The sequence below is a fragment of the Zingiber officinale genome, chromosome 7A (assembly GCF_018446385.1).
Source record: "Zingiber officinale cultivar Zhangliang chromosome 7A, Zo_v1.1, whole genome shotgun sequence".
Classification (NCBI taxonomy): Eukaryota; Viridiplantae; Streptophyta; class Magnoliopsida; order Zingiberales; family Zingiberaceae; genus Zingiber; species Zingiber officinale.
The window spans coordinates 23,947,039-23,969,231 of NC_055998.1; positions in this window are offsets into that span (position 1 = coordinate 23,947,039).

Here is a 22,193-nt window from a genome sequence, read left to right on the forward strand (position 1 = left end):
TGGTCGTTAATTTAATTTTTAGTTCTAGGTTTTTGTCTATTTCTTTTATAATTATACTTGGTGATAGTTTAAATTTTGGTGAGTTCTAATATATTTAGATTTTAAATTTTTTTGTTTAGGTTTGTATTCTGGTTTTTGATTTGATTTGTTTGACTTTATGTAATATATTTTATTTTTAGGGATATAATATTGGTTAGGTCCTATTTGCGTGGTCAAACATGTTTTTGGAACCCAAACTTTATTTGTTGGTTTGTATTGGGTTATTAATGATTTAAAAGTTTTATTTGAGTTCGCACTACAAGAAATTATAGATTTAACCACACCTAATAGACAACAGTTTTTTGAGAAACTGTTGTCTTTTTGTCATTTAACAACGGTTTTATTGAAAACTGTTGTTGTTGGTCGTGTTTTTTTAAAAAAGACAACAATGTTTAAAAAATCGTTGTCTTTAACATACATAAGACAACGATTTTTTAAAATTGTTGTCTATGAGATATCTTTATTTGGCATACGACAACAGTTTTAATCAACTGTTGTCTATTAGCGTTGCTTACATTTTAATGTGCATATTTTAATTTGGTATCTAAAACTATGTTGTCTTTAAAAATTATTTTATAAAAAAATAGTCAAACATAATTATTTGCCTATTTTCATTGATGAAGTGAAATTTATATCCCTTAATATTTATCTCAAAGATAAAATTTGTGGTCTATTTTAAGATGGATGGATTTATTCAAATAGTAAGGATAAAATTAAATTACAATTTTGTACAAACTATATGTTGAAACAACTATTCTTCATTAGTTTCATTTTCTTTTTACCACATCACGTGCACCGCCACCAAAAACCCGCGCCAACCCTAATCGCTATCTTCTACCCGACGGTGACCGCCATCTTCTCTTCTTCCAGTCCACGCCAGTCACAAGTTCGCGATCGCCGTGGCTCGTCAACAGCCCATACCAGGCTTTGTCTCGAGGTACGTTTTTCTTCTTTTCGCTTCCTCCTTCAATCGGCGGCGTCCAGCCGAGGACCAGAGCTCCGACAACTCAACGTGTCGACGAGGTACTGACTCTTCGAAGATTCGGCCTCTTTCTTTTCCTTCTCGCGCTATTCCTCTTTTTTGTGGGACTAGGAGGATTTTTGGATGTTCTCTTTGGTGATTGCTTCGTGTCGATTGAGATGAGCAGCTCTGAGCTGGTTTTCCTCTGATTTGTCTCAATTTATTCGGGTTTTTCTTTGTTTCCTTGATTTTTATGGCCCTCGATATGCGGTCTGTGCGTCGCTGGCTAGACCTCCCGAGCAGATACTTTACCATCCCCTTATTAGGTTATCGCACCGGTTGCTGTGAGGAGTCATTGAACGCCCAAGACGTCACCTAACTTAGGTAGCAAGCAGCAGGTGGTGCTACCATTTCGACACCAATGGTAGCAGATGCATGCAGGTGGTGCTACCTAATTTCTTGAGGTGCTGAAGAACTGGCCTGAGAAGACTATTAAAGTTATTATGGTTACAGATGGTGAACGTATTTTGGGACTTGGAGACCTTGGATGTCAGGTAAAAGTTCTATTTATGTAGGATTCTTCGTTATATTGTTATCCGTCTCAATTTTTTTTAATTTATTAGACCTGATAACTGTCATTGGATTAGGGTATGGGAATTCCTGTAGGCAAACTTGCTCTTTATACAGCTTTAGGAGGACTTCGTCCGTCTGAAGTAAGCAATGTTGTGACAAATTATAGTTTCCGTTGTCTTGCTTCTAGTCTCGACTTTTGTTTGATTTATCCACTAGTATATCTTGTTGGTATTCTGATAATTATCACTCTGTTTACAGTGTTTACCCATTACAATTGATGTGGGGACAAACAATGAAGAGTTACTAAACAATGAGTTCTACATTGGTTTAAGACAAAAGCGTGCTAGAGGCGAGGTTAGTTATCATACATCCTGGAGATTGTTGCAAAAGTTTAAAAGTTCATGTATTCTCAATGCTGTTAATATTAATGACATTTTAGGAATATGATGACCTTCTCGTTTATGTGTGCTGTTAAGCAACAATATGGCGAGAAAGTCTTAATTCAGGTATGTGAATCTATCAAAGTCCATTAGTGACTGAAATTAGCACGAACAATTTCATGCATTTTTATTTTTGTATCATTGTTACATTTCATTTTTTACTGTTTACAGTTTGAAGACTTTGCCAACCAATGCATTTGATTTGCTAGCAACATATAGCAAGACCCATCTCGTCTTTTTGTGTATTGTTTTTCTGTTAACTAATGGGTAGTTAATTATTTGCAACGTCAACAGGGAACTGCCTCTGTGGTTCTTGCTGGACTTGTTGCATCATTAAAATTGGTTGGAGAGACCTTAGCAAACCATACCTATTTGTTTCTTGGGGCTAGAGAGGTAAGTATCTCCCACTTTTCTAGATTTACTTTAATGTCATAATCTAATTTCTTTTGTTATGACTCGCATGTCTGACGACTTTATTATAAGTTTAGTCTTTTGTTCTTTCAATCAATCAAAGTATGCATATATTTATCATTAACAATATCAATTGTCATTAACGTAAGCTCCAGGTAGCCAGATGCGAAACAATGTGGTTATTACGTGATGAGATTTATGAGACAAATTACTGAAGAAATTGTAATGATCGAGGGGGATACACTACCATCGATAGTAATATTATCTTTATCATCTCAAATAATTAGAAGTTATTTAGTTATTATTTTTTTTAAATTAATTATATTTTGTTCTTTAAGATCATATAATTTATGTGTGTTCACAGTTCACAAAAGCGGAGTACTCTCAAGAAGAAATTGATGAAGTGCGCTCTGAGATAGCCGAATGCATACAAGATCATATGTAACGCCCGCCCTCCCTGCTAACCCTAAGGGACGGGGCTACGATACTCTATGTACAAATTTTTCTTTTTAAAACAACGGAAGACTTAAAATAATTCTCTTAGTTTAATAAAAACTTTTCTTTTGTTTTCCCTTTCATCAAATCCGAACTACACTATCATGGCCTCAATAACATGATATCAAAATTAGTAGAAACATAACATCAAGTCACACATACGGTACTACAATTCATGATACCAAAGCGTAGTTCTTTAAAAGTTTTTAAAGCAGGTTCTTATTTGGTTGCCTAGCCACTGCCACACACATCTCCTTGCCTCTCCTGCTGCTCCTCTAGCTCATCCAGCTTTTTCCTTTATCTGTGGTACAAGGACAGTAAGCTGTGAGCACTCATGGCTCAATAAGTTCCTTTCCTACTCACTAAAATCGAAAATCATAGTATAATCAAAGAATGTCTCAACATGACATCATTTCAACTAGTCATGACTTAATGTAACATACTCTTTTAAGCATATCATGCAACATGAAGAAATCATAACTAGTCATGGCATATCATAGCGTAAAGCATATCATGAAGCATAACATAATCGTATCTAATCATGGTATATCGTCATAAGGAGTCATGGCATATCCTACACATGGACATATCATGGAACATAACATAATCATATCTAACCATGGCATATCATAAATCATCATAAGGTATATGCAATATAATTTTGAAAAACATGTATCCGAAAAACATGTGTATGTCTCATGATCTTTAAAACCATTTCTTCTTACATATATACTTGAACATAATCTCAACTTAAAGGGGATCCCGGCTATGTACCACTTACATATTGCGCGCAACCTATGTAGGTCCAAGGTAGCAAGTCTTGAACCCTACAAGGCAATATACTAGGCCCGAGTCTTACTCCATCGACCTAGGGGCACTTAGGAGCCCATCCCTAACGAGGCCCGAGTCTTATTCCATCGACCCCGGGGCGCTTATGGAGCCCACCCTTAGTACAAGCCATATAAAGTAAAGTACATGTCATACTTATACATATCATACATCATAAAAGCATGCATCACTTAGGTACACATCATATCATAAAAGTATGCATCACTTAGGCATACATCATGTCATAAAAGTATGCATCACTTAGGCATACATCATATCATAAAGGTATGCATCACTTAGGCATACATCATGTCATAAAGGTATGCATCACTTAGGCATACATCATATCATAACAATATGCATCACTTAGGCATAGATCATAAAAACATGCATATCTTAAGCATAAAGCATATCATCAAGCATGCATAATTTAACCACATAGCATATCATGAAAGCATGCATATTTTAAGCACTAAACATAGCATCAAAGCATGCATAATTTAACCACATATCATAACATAAGCATGCATATTTTCAGCTCATATCATATCATCAAAGCATGTAAAATTTACCCACATATCATAACATAAAGCATGCATATTTTGAACTCATAACATATCGTAGAAATTCTCATCTTGTATAGCTCACAAGCATACATGTCTAAGCATAAAAGTGTATCATGTGCTCATCCAATCATAAGGAACAATGTAACATGATTAATTTGGGTACTAAGCTTCCTAGTCCTTTGGGTTCTTATCTTGGCCGAAACCCTCTTAGGTGCCAATTTAGGTTTTAAACAACATCCAAGCATGTAGAACCTAATTCATCCACATATCATTTTCATAGGAAGTATTATAAACAAGATTTACTTGGACTCTAAGTTCTCCAAGTCCTTAAACCTCATTTGGCCGAACCTTAACAAGTGTGAAACAAGGTTCTAAATGACATAAAGCATGGAAACCTTAACCATATTTATAGCATTTGTTTCAAGGAATATGGTAAGCACAATTGAGTTAGTTCCTAAATCCTTTAAGCCCTTAAAATTATGTCATGGCCGAAACTTACAAGTACTCATTTAGGTTTTCAAGCAAGCATACAAGCATGTGAACTTACTCTAACATCATGTATAAATTTATAAATGGCATCATACAAGTGGTCATGGCCGAAACTTCCCTTAGCATCAATTTAGGTCACTAACAACATATAGCATGTGAATTTTTAGCTTTCTACATTTCATATTTCATGGAGAGTGACATGAGCATGTTCAATGTAAGTTCTAGGGTTTCTAAGGCATGTATCCCTTCATGGCCGAGACTTTAAGATGTCCATTTGAATTATAGTTAAATGTATAAGCATGTGAACACAATCAACATGTTATCTCAATTTCATAAGAAGTATCTTTAACACATGAGGTCTAAATTTTTAAGGTTTCTAGGTCTTTAAACCCTACATGGCCGAACCTCATCAAGCATGGAATTTGTTCAAATGGCATAAAAGCATAGAAAGTCATAACACATTTCATAACATGTATAAAAGTCAAGCACTATAAGCATACATTTAAATTGTGTCTTAGGTTTCCTAGGTTTTTCCTTTCTTTATCTCATAGCATATGTTTGGCCAAAACCTTCCAAGTCTTTAAACTAGGTTTTAGGTGGCCTAAAGTATGGAAAACCTAAACAAGTTTGATGGCAAAAATATCAAAGAAACTATACATATAAGTTTGGTTCACAAACAAGCTAGGACCCTTGTGGTCATAATTATCATATATCATGCAACCAATTTTCCTATACTCTAATTAAGCATGGGAGCATCAAACAACTTTCATATCTTATTGTCATGGAGGTTTTGAGCATGTTAAAAAATCTGTTTAAGCTATTCTAAACCATCCTCCTTACCATGGCCGAAACATTAAAAGTGATGTTCATGAGTTTCTATCAACATACAAGCATGCAACTCTTTAAGAAACTCTATATTCTATCATATAAACATGGTGAGTTTAAATTCAAAGTCTTCCTAACCCTAAACCCTTCCTTGGCCGAAACTTGTGAGTGGGGTACTTTTGGTTCCAAGTAACCTTCAAGTATGAAAACAATAATGGATCCTTAACCATTTATTTAGAGGGTTTTGTGCAAGTTAGGTAAACAAATAAATTCCCTAGCCCTTATAAAACCTTTTTGGCCGAAACTCTAGGGTTAGGTACATCTCTAATCCAGCATCACATATATATAAAAATATGAGAGAAAACCTTCTTACAAAGCATAGAAAAATTATCATGAATCAAGGCTTATATTAAACATTCCTAGGATCAACAAGTCCTTTCTTTGGCCGAATTTTCACAACTTTGTTTCTGGGTTTTAAATTCCTCATAAAATCCAAAAACACATTAAAACCACTTGTACGACAGGTGAGGGGATACTTACTTCCTTTTTGCTTGTGGTTCTAAAGTGTGGTGATGGAAGAAAGGGTCTCTTCTTCTTGTTCTCCTCCTTTGATTTCCCTCGGTAGCCTTCCTTGTATCCGAGGAGGAACCTTGTTTTGGGGGCCGAAAATGGAGGAGAGAGGGCTGAGGCTCTCGGTGGTGGAGAGGAGAGAATGAGAGAAATGAGAGAAAAATAAAATCTTCTCTTTACATGCTCCCTTTTATGTTAAGGGGGAAGAGGTAGCAAAATTGGTTTTTGCTTTCCTTCTCCCTTAGCCCCTTTTTTTTTCTTTTTATTTTATTTATTTATTTGTTCTCATCATTCATGATGAAACAAGGGGGAATGAATTGTAACGACCCGCCTTCTACTACTAGGCTGTAAGGCCGATCACTACAGTTATGCTGAGCTAACTGTGCGGAAAACGGATCTAATTTAAATTTTAGTTGCTAACTGATAACTATTCTTGGTTTTACATGTACCGAAGGATGTAGTCTAAGGGATACAAGGTGTATCCTACATCCCCTATGGACTAGAAGCTAATCTGCTAAGTTTCTTGGTCGAAACTGAACTTCCCAATCGATCCAGACTGAACTGGATCGATGGCTCTCTGTTGGATCGATCCATGAATCGATCCAGACTGCTACTGTGCTCGGGTGAGAGCCTGGATCGATCGGCTGATCGATCCAGGCTCACTGATCGATCCAGTGATCGATCCAGCATGCTTCTGTGCACGGGACTTTATTTGGATCGATCGGCTGATCGATCCAACATAAGTCAATCGATCCAATGATCGATCAAAAACCTTTCTGTTCGTGAGGAATAGCTTGGATCGATCGACCGATCGATCCAGAGGCCTTCTGTTCGTGACAGAATGTGACTGGATCGATCGGCTGATCGATCCAGAAGCCTTCTGTTCGCGGAATCAGCCCTCAATCGACCCATGGGTCGATCGAGGACCCCATATCGATCCATGGATCGATCGGAGTTTCTGATTTTGCACTAGAACTCTGATTTCAGCACTTGTTCGTGCCAAAATCTCACACAACAGTTATAGAATGCATGGAAAATGTTCTAATATCTATTAACTAGCATTCTAACATGATATAGTGCAAAGCTTATTAATTCATAGCATTTAAACCACTAGAAATGCATAAAAGTATCTTAAGACAAGGAACTAAATTCTTAATCTGCTAAACTCCCTAAGGATCTTCATTCCAGGTTCCTGCTACACACAGCATCACTGCATTGACCTCCAGCTTCCTCTGCTAGTCCATCTTTCCCTTACCCTTATCTGCAGTATAAGGAAAAATAGTATCTGTAAGCTTTAAGCTTAGTAAGAAACCATCTACCTCACTAAAACATGCAAGGATGCAAACATGTTTTTAAAGAATGCTATTTGAAAACATGCACTGAATTTGTTAAAGCATGGCATACTGGAGTTACATGGCATAAACACTGAAACATAGCATGCATAATAAAATCTAAGCATGGAGCTATCTCATGATATCAACTAGGAGAAAATAAGCTGAAATTGTAACTGAAACTGAGCTAAAACTGAGCTAGTGCTGATCGTAAACTATAATCACATAACTAGATTATGAGTTTGAAAGCTATTTTCATAATAAGTGAAAATGTCACGCCCCAGGTAGTCCCTGTCCGAAGAAATTTCGGCAGCATCTCCCCTGTACGGCGGACAATATGAATCTCAGTATACATATATCAATACCTCGGCCACACTCGGCCGGAATCAATACAGACAAATAGTAAAACAATCCACGTAGTTATATTCAATATTTCTACACAGATATAATATGAACAATCCACGCAGTTATATACAGAAAGGATGATATAGAAATCAACGAAGATATACGTACACATCCTACTCCACTACAACGAAGAAACGAAATCCACGAAGTAATGAAATATTCGCAGCGGAAAACAAAAGTAGTAAACCCAATGTGCGTCATAAAGTCCACAATACAAAATCCACATCACGAGTATATAAGATGCAAAAACAAAACAGATCCCGACAACAGGCAAATCCTCGCGATAAAGGGGCTAGTAACAACGGGGTGAGTTCAAAGAACTCAGCAGGTAATCCAATAGATATGTACAACAACATATAACTACCAGTAATATCCTAAGGTACAGTCTCCTAAACCATAGGACCTACTGAGATCTCTAACAATATAATGTATGCATAGTGAATAAAGCGTAATGAAACCCGAAGCATGTTATAAGCGAAGAATAATCTGAAATGCATAACTGAAATAAAGCCAGTACTCACCTGAGGCTTGGGCGAATGATCGTGGACATACAGATAAAGATAGTCGAACAAATACGCATGTATCCTGTATGCATGTCAATCATATGCAATCACCCAAGTGCATCATCCAATATGCAACAATCACAATAAATGCAATCATGCATATGATGCAATATGACATGGTCACCCCAGACGCGATCTCACACACAATGGTGAGACCGCGTGGGTAGGGCTGTGACACCGTGCACTCTGCCGTCACTACCCCTGAAGAGTGACCGAGTGGACGGGATGCTGTCGGAGTACACCTATCCTCCTACCTCAAACATAGTGAGGGAGCGCAATGCTCTCAACTCCCGGTACGCGATGACGGGGAGGGATCCCGGCTGCAACCCCGCTGTATCGTGCTACCCATGAGCACCCCAGCGGTGCACCACCGAGCAACCTGCCATACACACCCTGAGTGCTGTGCCACTACCCATGCAGTGGTCATGCTGTGTGCAGGCCCTCATGTAGCCGGCCGACGAGCTCAACAATAATGGAGTCGTCAATCGCCCAGCATGCAATCATGCAATATGGTGCATGCGGCTACAGTATGTCATACCTGAACATAGCCTCCTCCATTTATGTGTGTGCCCAAAAGGTAAACGCATATATATAACCATGATATAAATATCATAAATCCAAAGACATCACATAAAACAATGATGTAAGTATCATGAATCCAAGAGTATGTATCACACATGTAAAGCAACTAATCCAGTAGAGTAGCGCACTATAGATATGCATCTCTATGAACCTATATATACATGGCAAGAGATAAATATCCAATCCTGAAGTAAAGCAACTAGCAGATGAAGCATGTGATAGGTATCAACTAGCTAAGACCAGGGAAGAAATTAATCTACTATCTGCCACTAGTAAATATATATAAGCTACACATATCATAAGACATTATCAAAAGATAAGTCAGAGGGTACCCGCCTCAAATAGAAGGTACAATCCAAATCCGAAGTCAACGTCGAGACGCCTGTCTCAAATCAGACTCCTGCGTCAAACAACATATATATTTTATTTAGCTAAATCCACATTAATAGCTAAATAAAATCTCTAACACTAAATTAGGGTAAAACCCTAATCCACAATCTCAACTTACCAATTTAAATCTAATGGTCGATTAGGGTTAGTTACCTAATCCCTAATCACCAATTAGATTAGAAATCCAACGGTTGATTAGGGTTAATTACCCTAACCCTAACCATTTCATTAGATTTCTTCTACACAATTAAATCTACACACATGCATTAACTAATCATGGATTAATCCAATGCCCTTTCTAATCCAATACATGAATCAAATTCATCTAGAACAAGATCATCAAACAAATATCCAATTTCAATACATGATCTACAACAAGATCAATTATCCTATTCCTTACCTCAAATCCAAGGTGATCACCAATAGATCACAACCAAAGGTGTAGCTGCCGGTTAGGATAGCTGCTGTTGGAACCTAAGATCACATCCACAAGATAGTACCTCTAGCTCGCAACCATGCATACTAATCCACAGCACTCAATCAAAAGGAATAGAGCCTCCTCTCTGCCCGGATCGAGCTGCTGTCCACCACCAGAACAGCACAACCTACTGGAAACCATCTTACGGCTTGAATCAAGAACAGAAGATCCAAATTCATCAAGGCAACCTAAAGAAAAACCTAATTGAGAAGCTTACCGTGTGCGAAATGGAAGCTAGAACACAAGACAGTAGATCCAAGCCGGCGTCGAAGAGGAAAGGTCGAGGCTAGGGCTAAGACCTCCCTTCTTGATCAGCGATCTGCTCTCACGAAGCAACGATCCAAAGGGAAAAGCACCGGCGATGGACCTAGGGCATGGTTCGGCGAAAATCAAGAGAAGAAGAAGAATTATCGACTGTGCTAGGGCACGAGTCGGAGGAAACCCAAAGAAGAGGAAGATCCGGTTAAAGCTAGCTTACCTATGTCGGGGATCGAGCGAATCTGGATCGATCCAGGGGCGTGGGCAGTCGATTAGAAGAGACGTCGGAGATTGAAGGAGGCGACAGACCTCCCACCTCGCTCCAAGACCCGATCTCCTCCTGCGACGCCGAGAAGATGAGAGAGATAGCCGAGAGCAGAGACGCGAAGGAACCGGGGAGAACAGAAAATCAGCTGCTAGCGATGTGCTCCTCCGGCGACTCGATGAGAACGATCGCTGAAGATGAAGGGTTTCCGCCGGCGTCGATTTCTCCGCGAGAGAGGCAGAGAAGAGTCGGGGAAAGGAGAGGGTTCGGGCAATCGGCGTTTTAGGAGAGGAAATAAGGAAAAAGAATTTATATGATAAAAACATTTCCTCACTTAAACGGGTATCCCAAATAGGCTTTATCCGAACCCGAAATTGATCCCCTCAAAACTCATCGTACGAGCTCCGAAAAATTCCTAGAAAATTCCTAGAAATTCCGGAAAAATTCTATAAGGCTATTTTTGAAATAACCCTATTTATTTGAAATTTCTGAGATCTCACATCCTCCCCTACTAATAAAAATTTGGTCCCCAAATTTCGCTATAACCAACAGCCAACACTATAACATAACCAAATAGTATAAATGCTGAAAGAAACTCTAACCCACATACCTCAAGTAAAAAGATGGGGGTATCGAGTTCGGATCGTATCCTCCAGCTCCCATGTAGCCTCCTCGTCAGAATGATACTGTCATCCGACTTTAACCAGTCGGACAGTCTTGTTCCGTAGCTGACGCTCCCTGTGGTCCAGAATCCGCACCGGAACCTCCTCGTAAGTAACATCAGGCTGAATAGGAACAGATATATCTGACAGAACATGTGCCGGATCGGATACGTATCTCCTCAGCATAGATACATGGAATACATCGTGAATGCCAGCTAGAGATGGTGGTAGCGCCAGACGGTAAGCTACTGCTCCAATCCTCTCCAAGATCTGGAAAGGCCCGATATATCGCGGAGCTAACTTACCTCGAAGACCAAATCTCTTCACCCCTTTCGTGGGTGAAACCCTCAGAAATACATGATCACCAATAGAGAACTCCAGGGGTCTCCATCTCTGATCAGCATAACTCTTCTGACGGTCCTGAGCCTCTGACATCCTCCGTCTGATAGTGCGAACTAACTCTGCATCCTGCTGAGCTCTCTGAGGTCCTACCAACTGGGCCTCCCCAACCTCTTCCCAGAGGACGGGTGTCCGACAAGACCTACCATACAATGCCTCAAACGGTGCCATCTGGATAGCCGAATGATAGCTGTTGTTGTAGGCGAACTCCACTAATGGCAGGTGGTCCTCCCAACTGCCTCCGAAATCCATAACGCAAGACCTCAACAAGTCCTCCAAAGTCTGAATAGTTCGCTCTGACTGCCCATCTGTCTGCGGATGAAATGCCGTACTGAAACGGAGCTGTGTGCCCAAGGCCTGCTGCAGACTCTGCCAGAACCGGGACATGAACCGCGGGTCTCTATCAGATATAATACTCAACGGAACTCCATGCAATCTGATAATCTCTCGACAATATAACTCTGCTAATCGATCCAGAGAATTAGTCTTCCGGATCGCTAAAAAGTGTGCCGATTTGGTTAATCGATCAACGATTATCCAAATCGCATCATGGCCTCGTCGAGTCCTAGGCAGTCCTACCACAAAATCCATAGTAATATGCTCCCACTTCCACTCTGGAATAGGGATCCTCTGAAGTAAACCAGCAGGTCTCTGGTGCTCAGCCTTCACCTGCTGACAAACAAGACATCTAGCTACAAAATCTGCGATGTCTTTCTTCATGCCGTTCCACCAATAAGAACGTCTCAAATCGCGATACATACGAGTCCCACCTGGGTGGATAGCAAATCTAGAGCGATGAGCCTCCTGGAGTAACTCCTCCATGACCGGGTGAGACTGAGGTACACATAATCTACCTCGGAAATAAACAATCCCCTCATCATCTCGTGTAAACTCGGTCTGCTGTCCGGGAGCTATCTGGCTGCTAATGAACTGTAAATGTTGATCTCCGGCCTGGGCCTCTCGAATCCTCATCCTGATCGACGACTGAGCAACCATGGTAACAAGAATACCCTGCTCTGTCCGTCCCTGCTCCTCAAGGCCCAACTCGGAGAATCCCTGAATCAAGTCTGTGACTAAAACTCGGTGACAAGCTAAAGTCCCTCTGGACTTCCTACTAAGTGCATCAGCAACCACATTAGCTTTACCCGGATGGTAGCTAATAGTACAATCATAATCCTTCAGGAACTCCATCCATCTCCTCTGTCGGAGATTGAGTTCCTTCTGGGTGAAAATATATTTGAGACTCTTATGATCAGTAAGAATCTCAAAAGTAATACCATAAAGATGATGTCGCCAAATCTTCAAAGCAAAGATAATAGCGGCTAGCTCTACATCATGTCTTGGTAATTCTTCTCATGCTCCTTCATCGGACGAGAAGCAGGAGACTACCCTACCATCTTTGCATCAAGACGGTGCCCAAGCTCAAGAGATACGTGTAAAAATGCGAATCCGTCATCACGAAGGTAAAACCAAAGCTGGTGCGATACTAATCTCGCTTGACTCACAGGCGGTCTCACAAGCCTCGACCACGTGAACTTCACGCCTTTCCTAGTCGAGGCGTGTCAATGGCATAGCAATGCTTGGAGAAACCCTCAACGAATCGTCGGTAATATCCAACCAAGCCCAAGAAACTACGGATCTCCTGGACTGACTTGGTCCTCAGCTAGTGATAGCCTCGATCTTCTGAGGATCTACAGAAATACCTCGGCTAGACACCACATGTCCCAGAAAACCAACTGAGGATAGCCAAAATGCACATTTGCTAAACTTCGCATACAGATGATGCCGTCGAAGAGTCTCCAAGACTATGCGAAGGTGCTGCGCATGTTCCTCCTCGGAACGCGAATAGATCAATATGTCATCGATAAATACAATAACAAACTGATCTAAGTACTCCAGAAAGATACGGTTCATCAGATCCATAAATACTGCAGGAGCATTGGTAAGCCCAAATGGCATTACCAAAAACTCATAATGTCCGTATCTGGTGCGAAATGCTGTCTTCTGAATATCAGAATCTCTAACTCTCAGCTGATGATATCCAGACCGCAGATCAATCTTGGAATACACTGATGTATCTCTAAGCTGATCAAATAAATCCTCAATCCGTGGCAAGGGGTACTTATTTCTGATAGTCACTGCATTCAGCTGCCTATAATCGATGCACAACCTCAGAGTACCATCCTTCTTCTTGACGAATAGTACAGGAGATACACTAGGGCGAATAAATCCCCTATCTAATAACTCCTGGAGTTGAACCTTCAGTTCGTCCAACTCTTTCGGTGCCATACGATACGGAGCTTTCGATGCTGGTGCAGTCCCTGGAATCAGCTCAATAGCAAACTCCACTTGCCTTCGAGGAGGCAAACCTGGAAGCTCGTCTGGAAATACGTCTGGATACTCTCGGACCACCGGAACGTCTGAGAGCTGAGAATTACTATTGTCATCAGTATTAATCAAAGATAATAGAAATCCCTGACATCCATGTGATAGCAGTTTCTGCGCCTGTATCGCAGAAATGGTCGATATCCCATCGTCTCTGATGCCAGTGAAATCCCAAGAGGGTTGGTTCGGAGGTCGAAACGTAACCACCCTCTTCTGGCAATCGACTGTGGCATGATAAGCAGACAGCCAATCCATACCCAGGATAATATCGAACTCGACCATCTCCAGTACTAATAAATCTACCGTGAGTATGATGCTACCAAAATCTAACGGACAGCTTCTGACCTCCTGAGTGACATCCAAGGTATCACCGGATGGTAAGGAGACGGTCAGTCGTCGAGATCTATGAGAAGGTAGTCTACCAATCTCTCTCATAAATGCACAAGATATAAAGAATGTGAACTACCTGTATCAATTAGCATATCGTAGAAAATGCATAAAGTAAAACCGTACAGCGGAAAACGGATCCGTCGGCCCGCGGTGCATCCTCTCGGGTAACCGCGTGAACTCGTCCGATGTCGATGGTGGTAGGCGGTATGCCAAAAGCTGCGCGTGTGAATCGAGCACCTGCGTCGATCTTGGATCTTGAGTCGAGGGGCTGCGGTATGTCGACCTAGTGGTGGGCATGGCGATCTGATGGTGAGTCGAATCGAGGTCGAAATAGAACCACAGGACTCCATGAACACTGGAATGCTCTGATCGTGCATGCCATATCACTGTCGCGAGGGCGTCCTCTGCGGTGTGAAGATTGGGCTTCGGCTGTCTCGAGTCCGGATGACCAAACTGTCCTCCGGACGGAGATCCCGATCTGTATCTTGAGCCTTGTTGAACAATCTCGGCTCAAGTGCCTCGGCAACTTGCAATAATAGTAAACTGATTGTCACGCAGAGGTGATGTGATCTCGGGATCGCGTGAGTGCGGTAAGAGTCACCGTGGTGTTCGCCTGGCGCGGGCGGAGCGTCTGATCGCCACTTCCGCGTCGGCGGATGACGGTACTCTGCGAGTCGGCCTCTGCCCATCCGTGGGCTCATCATGATCCGTCGGTCTTCTTCCTCTTCTTGTCTGCGTTCACTCTCTGATGAGTAGACTCAATCATGAGAGCTCTATCCAGTGTCTCGGTGTATGATGAACAACCAAAACCAGACATCTTTAGCTGAAGATGCCCGTCCAGACCCTGGACAAACTGAAGCATACGAGATCTATCATCGGCAACTAAGTCAGGGCAGAATCTGGCCAGCCGATTAAATTCGGCATTATACTCCATCACTGAGCGATTATTCTGCCGAAGACTCAGAAAATCCTGCCGTCGTGTCATCTGATACGCCCGAGGAAAATACTGACTCTCAAATGCCTCTCTAAATCTCGTCCAGGTAATATGCTGCTCGCCTATAATCGAGCGCTGCGTGTCCCACCAGATCTTTGCCCCATCTCGTAGGTGGTAAGCAGCTAGCTCGGCCTTCTCCCACTCGGAGCAGGCCATGTAAAAGAACGTACGCTCCATAGTCTCAATCCAGGACTGAGCTATGCTCGGATCAGTCTCCCCGCGGAATAATGTGAATCGACTCTTCATCGACTCGGCTAAGGCTGGGATCCGTGCTCGTGCCGCAACTAGGTCAGTAGGAATCGCTGCGGAACTAGGTAGAACCCTTTGGTCCTATGGGTGGTCTTGAGGGATAAGACGGAAGAGGTACCATCTTTGCTGCCAGTATAGGGAGTGGTGCTGGTGGGCTGGCGAGTAGGCGTAAGTAGGCGTGGAGAGTGCGGTGGGCTGGGATAAGGAGTAAGCGACTGCAAGTGCCGTGCGAGAACCGTCCTGGGTAGCAGGTAGTAGGTAGCACGAGGCTGCAGGTCGGTCTACTGTGGGAGGTCTTGAATATACCGGCGGTGGTACCGGTGAAACGAGGTAGGTACCTCGACGTCGGAACTATCGGGATCGTACGCAGACGTACCCATAATGGCCGGAGTCTCCGCGCCTCAGGCACCTCTCAAGACTCGCCTCGGGAGAATCTAATCTTGTGGCCGCCCACGTCTCGGTGCCGGTACACGTGTAGGTGGCATATCTGTAAAGAAAATGTTACCCAGATATCACTACAGGTATAAGAACTGAAAAGTTACCTAAATTACCTATTTTCCGTCTGGAGATATCCTGTCGCTGCTTAGCCCCAAATAGAACCAATAAAACCTCGTCAAAATGCCTCGGAATTCCGAAACGAGAAAATCGACGGAAATTCGTACAATCCGAAATACCGAAATATCCAAGCTAAATCAAAAATTTAGCTCTGATACCAAATAAATTGGTATCAGATAAAATCTCGAAAATCCAAAACTAAGAGCAAGTATCGTATACCTTGCTCTGATACCAAATAAATTGTCACGCACCAGGTAGTCCCTGTCCGAAGAAATTTCGGCAACATCTCCCCTGTACGGCGGACAATATGAATCTCAGTATACATATATCAATACCTCGGCCACACTCGGCCGGAATCAATACAGACAAATAGTAAAACAATCCACGCAGTTATATTCAATATTTCTACACAGCAACTGGAGTATCCAACTATAGAGTGATATAGAAATCGAAGATATCGAATCATACTTTCATGTAGAATCCTTAAAATATATTCTGCAGCGGAAAACAAAAGTAGTAAACCCAATGTGCCATAAAGTCCACAATACAAAATCCACATCACGAGTATATAAGATGCAAAAAAAATGATCCGACAACAGGCAAACCGATAAAGGCTTAGCGACTGGAATCTCTCTCCTCAACAACCCGAAAATAGTAATAACAACGGGTGAGTTCAAAGAACTCGCAGTAATCCAATAGATGTACGCATATAACTACCGGAATATCCTAAAGGTACGGTCTCTAAACCATAGGACCTACGATCACAGACTCTAACAATATAACAGGTGTCATGAATAAAGCGTAATGAGTAACGAAGCATATCATTTCGGCAAGAATAATCTGAAATGCATGAAATAATCATACTCACTGCAGGCTTGGGCGAATGATCGTGGACATACACAGATAAAGATAGTCGAACAAATACGCATGTATCCTGTATGCATGTCAATCATATGCAGATCACCCAAGTGCATCATCCAATATGCAACAATCACAATAAATGCAATCATGCATATGATGCAATATGACATGGTCACCCCGCCGCCATATCAGATCTCACAATGGTGAGACGTGGGTAGTGACACGTGTCTGCCGTCACTACCCACGAAGAGTGACCGAGTGGACGGGATCTTGTCGGATACCTATCCTCCTACCTCAAACATAGTGAGGGAGCTCAATGCTCTCAACTCCCTGATGACGGAGGTGCTACCACGCTGTATCGTGCTACCCATGAGCACCCCGGCAGTGCACCACCGAGCACACACCCCGAGTGCTGTGCCACTACCCATGCGGTGGTCATGCAGTCTGGCCCTCATGTAGGCCTGACGAGGCTCAACAATAATGGAGTCGTCGATGCAATCATGCAATATGGTGCATGCGGCTATAATCCTGAACATAGCCTCCTCCATTTATGTGTGTGCCCAAAAGGTAAACGCATATATATAACCATGATATAAATATCATAAATCCAAAGACATCACATAAAACAATGATGTAAGTATCATGAATCCAAGAGTATGTATCACACATGTAAAGCAACTAATCCAGTAGAGTAGCGCACTATAGATATGCATCTCTATGAACCTATATATGCATGGCAAGAGATAAATATCCAATCCTGAAGTAAAGCAACTAGCAGATGAAGCATGTGATAGGTATCAACTAGCTAAGACCAGGGAAGAAATTAATCTACTATCTGCCACTAGTAAATATATATAAGCTACACATATCATAAGACATTATCAAAAGATAAGTCAGAGGGTACCCGCCTCAAATAGAAGGTACAATCCAAATCCGAAGTCAACGTCGAGACGCCTGTCTCAAATCAGACTCCTGCGTCAAACAACATATATATTTTATTTAGCTAAATCCACATGAATAGCTAAATAAAATCTCTAACACTAAATTATGGTAAAACCCTAATCCACAATCTCAACTTACCAATTTAAATCTAATGGTCGATTAGGGTTAGTTACCTAATCCCTAATCACCAATTAGATTAGAAATCCAACGGTTGATTAGGGTTAATTACCCTAACCTTAACCATTTCATTAGATTTCTTCTACACAATTAAATCTACACACATGCATTAACTAATCATGGATTAATCCAATGCCCTTTCTAATCCAATACATGAATCAAATTCATCTAGAACAAGATCATCAAACAAATATCCAATTTCAATACATGATCTACAACAAGATCAATTATCCTATTCCTTACCTCGAATCCAAGGTGATCACCAATAGATCACAACCAAAGGTGTAGCTGCCGGTTAGGGTAGCTGCTGTTGGAACCTAAGATCACATCCACAAGATAGTACCTCTAGCTCGCAACCATGCATACTAATCCACAGCACTCAATCAAAAGGAACATAGCCTCCTCTCTGCCCGGATCGAGCTGCTGTCCACCACCAGAACAGCACAACCTACTAGAAACCATCTTACGGCTTGAATCAAGAACAGAAGATCCAAATTCATCAAGGCAACCTAAAGAAAATCCTAATTGAGAAGCTTACCGTGTGCGAAATGGAAGCTAGAACACAAGACAGTAGATCCAAGCCGGCGTCGAAGAGGAAAGGTCGAGGCTAGGGCTAAGACCTCCCTTCTTGATCAGCGATCTGCTCTCACGAAGCAACGATCCAAAGGGAAAAGCACCGGCGATGGACCTAGGGCATGGTTCGGCGAAAATCAAGAGAAGAAGAAGAATTATCGACTGTGCTAGGGCACGAGTCGGAGGAAACCCAAAGAAGAGGAAGATCCGGTTAAAGCTAGCTTACCTATGTCGGGGATCGAGCGAATCTGGATCGATCCAGGGGCGTGGGCAGTCAATTAGAAGAGACGTCGGAGATTGAAGGAGGCGACAGACCTCCCACCTCGCTCCAAGACCCGATCTCCTCCTGCGACGCCTAGAAGATGAGAGAGATAGCCGAGAGCAGAGACGCGAAGGAACCGGGGAGAACAGAAAATCAGCTGCTAGCGATGTGCTCCTCCGGCGACTCGATGAGAACGATCGCTGAAGATGAAGGGTTTCCGCCGGCGTCGATTTCTCCGCGAGAGAGGCAGAGAAGAGTCGGGGAAAGGAGAGGGTTCGGGCAATCGGCGTTTTAGGAGAGGAAATAAGGAAAAAGAATTTATATGATAAAAACATTTCCTCACTTAAACGGGTATCCCAAATAGGCTTTATCCGAACCCGAAATTGATCCCCTCAAAACTCGTCGTCCGAGCTCCGAAAAATTCCTAGAAAATTCCTAGAAATTCCGGAAAAATTCTATAAGGCTATTTTTGAAATAACCCTATTTATTTGAAATTTCTGAGATCTCACAGAAAATACATAATCATGTTGCTAGTGGGCCCAGTAACTGTACTTTACTGTGCGTGCATCCCTAACTAGACCCAGGTTTGCAAGTCCCGAATTTAGTAGGGTTACTAGGTTGTCTGAACCTAGGGACGACTGTGGGAGCCCAACCCAATGGATATCTAATCCAGTACAGTGCCACTGAAAATAAAATACTGACTATAGCTACCAATTGCTTACTTTGCTGTTTCTAGGTTATCTGCACCTAGAGCTAGGTTATCTGAACCTAGAGGCGGCTGTGGGAGCCCACCCATTGGACCATAGTCCTATGTAAGCTGAAACTAGACTAATATACTTATTTAAATGCTACTAATGTATTTAACTGAGCTGTTAAAAATATTTGAGGTGGTATTTAGCTACACTAATCATTTTGTCGAACACTTGGTGTGCTCCAACTCTCCCCTCTAACAGGGAGACCACCTCTAGGCACCCGACAACATCTAGAGCCTCCAACTGAAGGAGAATAACGTGTCTGGCCCATCTAGAGGTGCTCAACAAGATCCCTAGTCTGCGAGGAGGGTTTAAACACACCCTGGGTGCCGAAAAATTTGCATATAGCTAAACTAAAGGCATGCAATCAAACGAAAGCTACTTATACTGCAGGTGAGGGGTTTCTTACCTTCTATTTGTAATTTCTTACGATTCTAATCGCTAGGTTCACGGAGGAGAGATCTCTTCAACGATCTTCTCGCGTCTATGCGTTCCTCTCGCGGAGGGGAGCGTCCTCGTCCCTTTGATGTTGCCGGAAGGTGCTCCTAGGGCCCTTGGCTTGGTGCGCCGAGAGAAGGAGGAGGAAAGGAGAGGGGCGGCGTGAGGCTAGGGTAAGGAGAAGAAGTTCTCGGTGGAAAGAAAAGAAATAACCCTCACTTTTTATTTTCCCATATTTATATTAAGTGGGTAATTTCGGCCCAACTTAAACTTAAATATAACTGTTTCCCTTCTCTTTCAGCACGGCCCTGCTGGGTTCAACTGGTTACTAGAATTATCCGTAAACCATAGGTCTCGGGTTCAATTCCCCCTTAGGCCGTTTTCGTTTTCTATTTGTTTTTGCTACTTCCGCTACTCTAAAAATTCCATAAAAATATTCTAAAATTCTAGAAAAATCAACTATATTGCTAATATAGTTTTTTTGAGAATTTTCGGGCGTTACAATCCCCCATACCTTATAATAATTCTCGGTACTTCTGTCTCATGCTGGCTTCTGTCTCCCATGTTGCCTCTTCTGCTGTGTGATCGTGCCAAATGACTTTGACTAATGGTACTTCCTTGTTCCATGATTTCTTAACCGCCGGTCTATTATCCGAATAGGTCATTGTCATAGCCGAGGTCTTCAGGATCTGTCTGACCGGGGCCTCAATCACTGGTGGCATCGGGGTATGCTTCTTGAAGAGACATGAAATACATTGTGGACGGTGACATTTCTGGGGTAGCTCTAGCTCATATGCTACCTTGCCCACTCTTCTGCGGATATGGTCCCACATATCCGGGACTTAGCTTGCCCTTCTTCCCAAAACGCATCACTCCTTCATGGGAGCTACCGAGGAACATCAATCCCCAATTGAAAACTCTAAAGGTCTGGTGTATCGGACATAGCTTTTCTCTTTGTCTCTATCCTCTGATCTGCTAGGCTGTGGTATCGCCACTAGATCTGTCTCAAGTTCTAGTTCTTTCTGCTCACCACTCTCATACTAGCAGTTGGAGATCTACACCTCCGCCCGTAGAGAGCCTCGTAAGGTGCCATACCGATAGTGGCCCGATAGCTGTTGTTGTATGCAAACTCTGCTAAGCTCGATATTTGCAACAACTTCCTTGAAGTCTAGGGCACATGCTCGGAGCATATCTTGATGCACTGATTTACTCGCTCCGTCGACCATCCATCTGAGGATGGAAAGGTGCAATTTTAACCGTGCCCAAAGTTGTACACTCCTAGAAGTGTGATGTGAATCTACTGTCTCTGTAATGGTTCGTGGGACTCCATGTAATCTAACAATCTCCTTGAGATACAACTGAGCTAGCTGCTTGTTCCATGGAATAGGATATTTTGATAGCTAGAAGTGGGCTGATTTAGTCAACATGTCGACTACCCGGATGGTATCAAAACCATTTGTGGTCGGTAATCCCACTATGAAGTCCATGGAAATATCCTCCCACTTCCATTCAGGATCGGATGGGCTGAAAACTCCTCGTCTCGATGTTACGCCTTAACCCTCGAGTTAGGTGACATATCGGCGATGTCTCTCTTCATCCGGACCAAAACGTTTCTTCAAGTCCCTGGTACATTTTGGTGGAGCTAGGATGCATCGCATAGGAGTCTTGTGAGCCTCTTCTAGGATTTTCCTCTGTAGTTCCTCCCGGAACACATGCTGTCACCAAAATACAACACCCGCTATCGTGGATTGAACTCTCCACTTTACGATTCTCGCTAAACCTTGCTTGATTCTTGAATTTCGGGATCCTGCTCCTGAGCCGTCTGGATGTCACCAAGCAAGGTAGACTCTAATGTCATAGAAGAGAGCTGTCCGACTATGAGTTCGAGGAAATCTGAGATCTCCTTACAGGGGCGGTGACATGGTGCTAGAGATAATATGGTAGCTGGACTTTCTGTGAGGGCGCTCGCTACCCTATTCGCTTCGGGTGGTAGAGGATATCTATGTCATAGTCTTTGACCAGTTCTAGCCATCTCTGTCGCATATTCAAATCCTTCCGAGTGAAGAAGTACTTGATCTGATGATC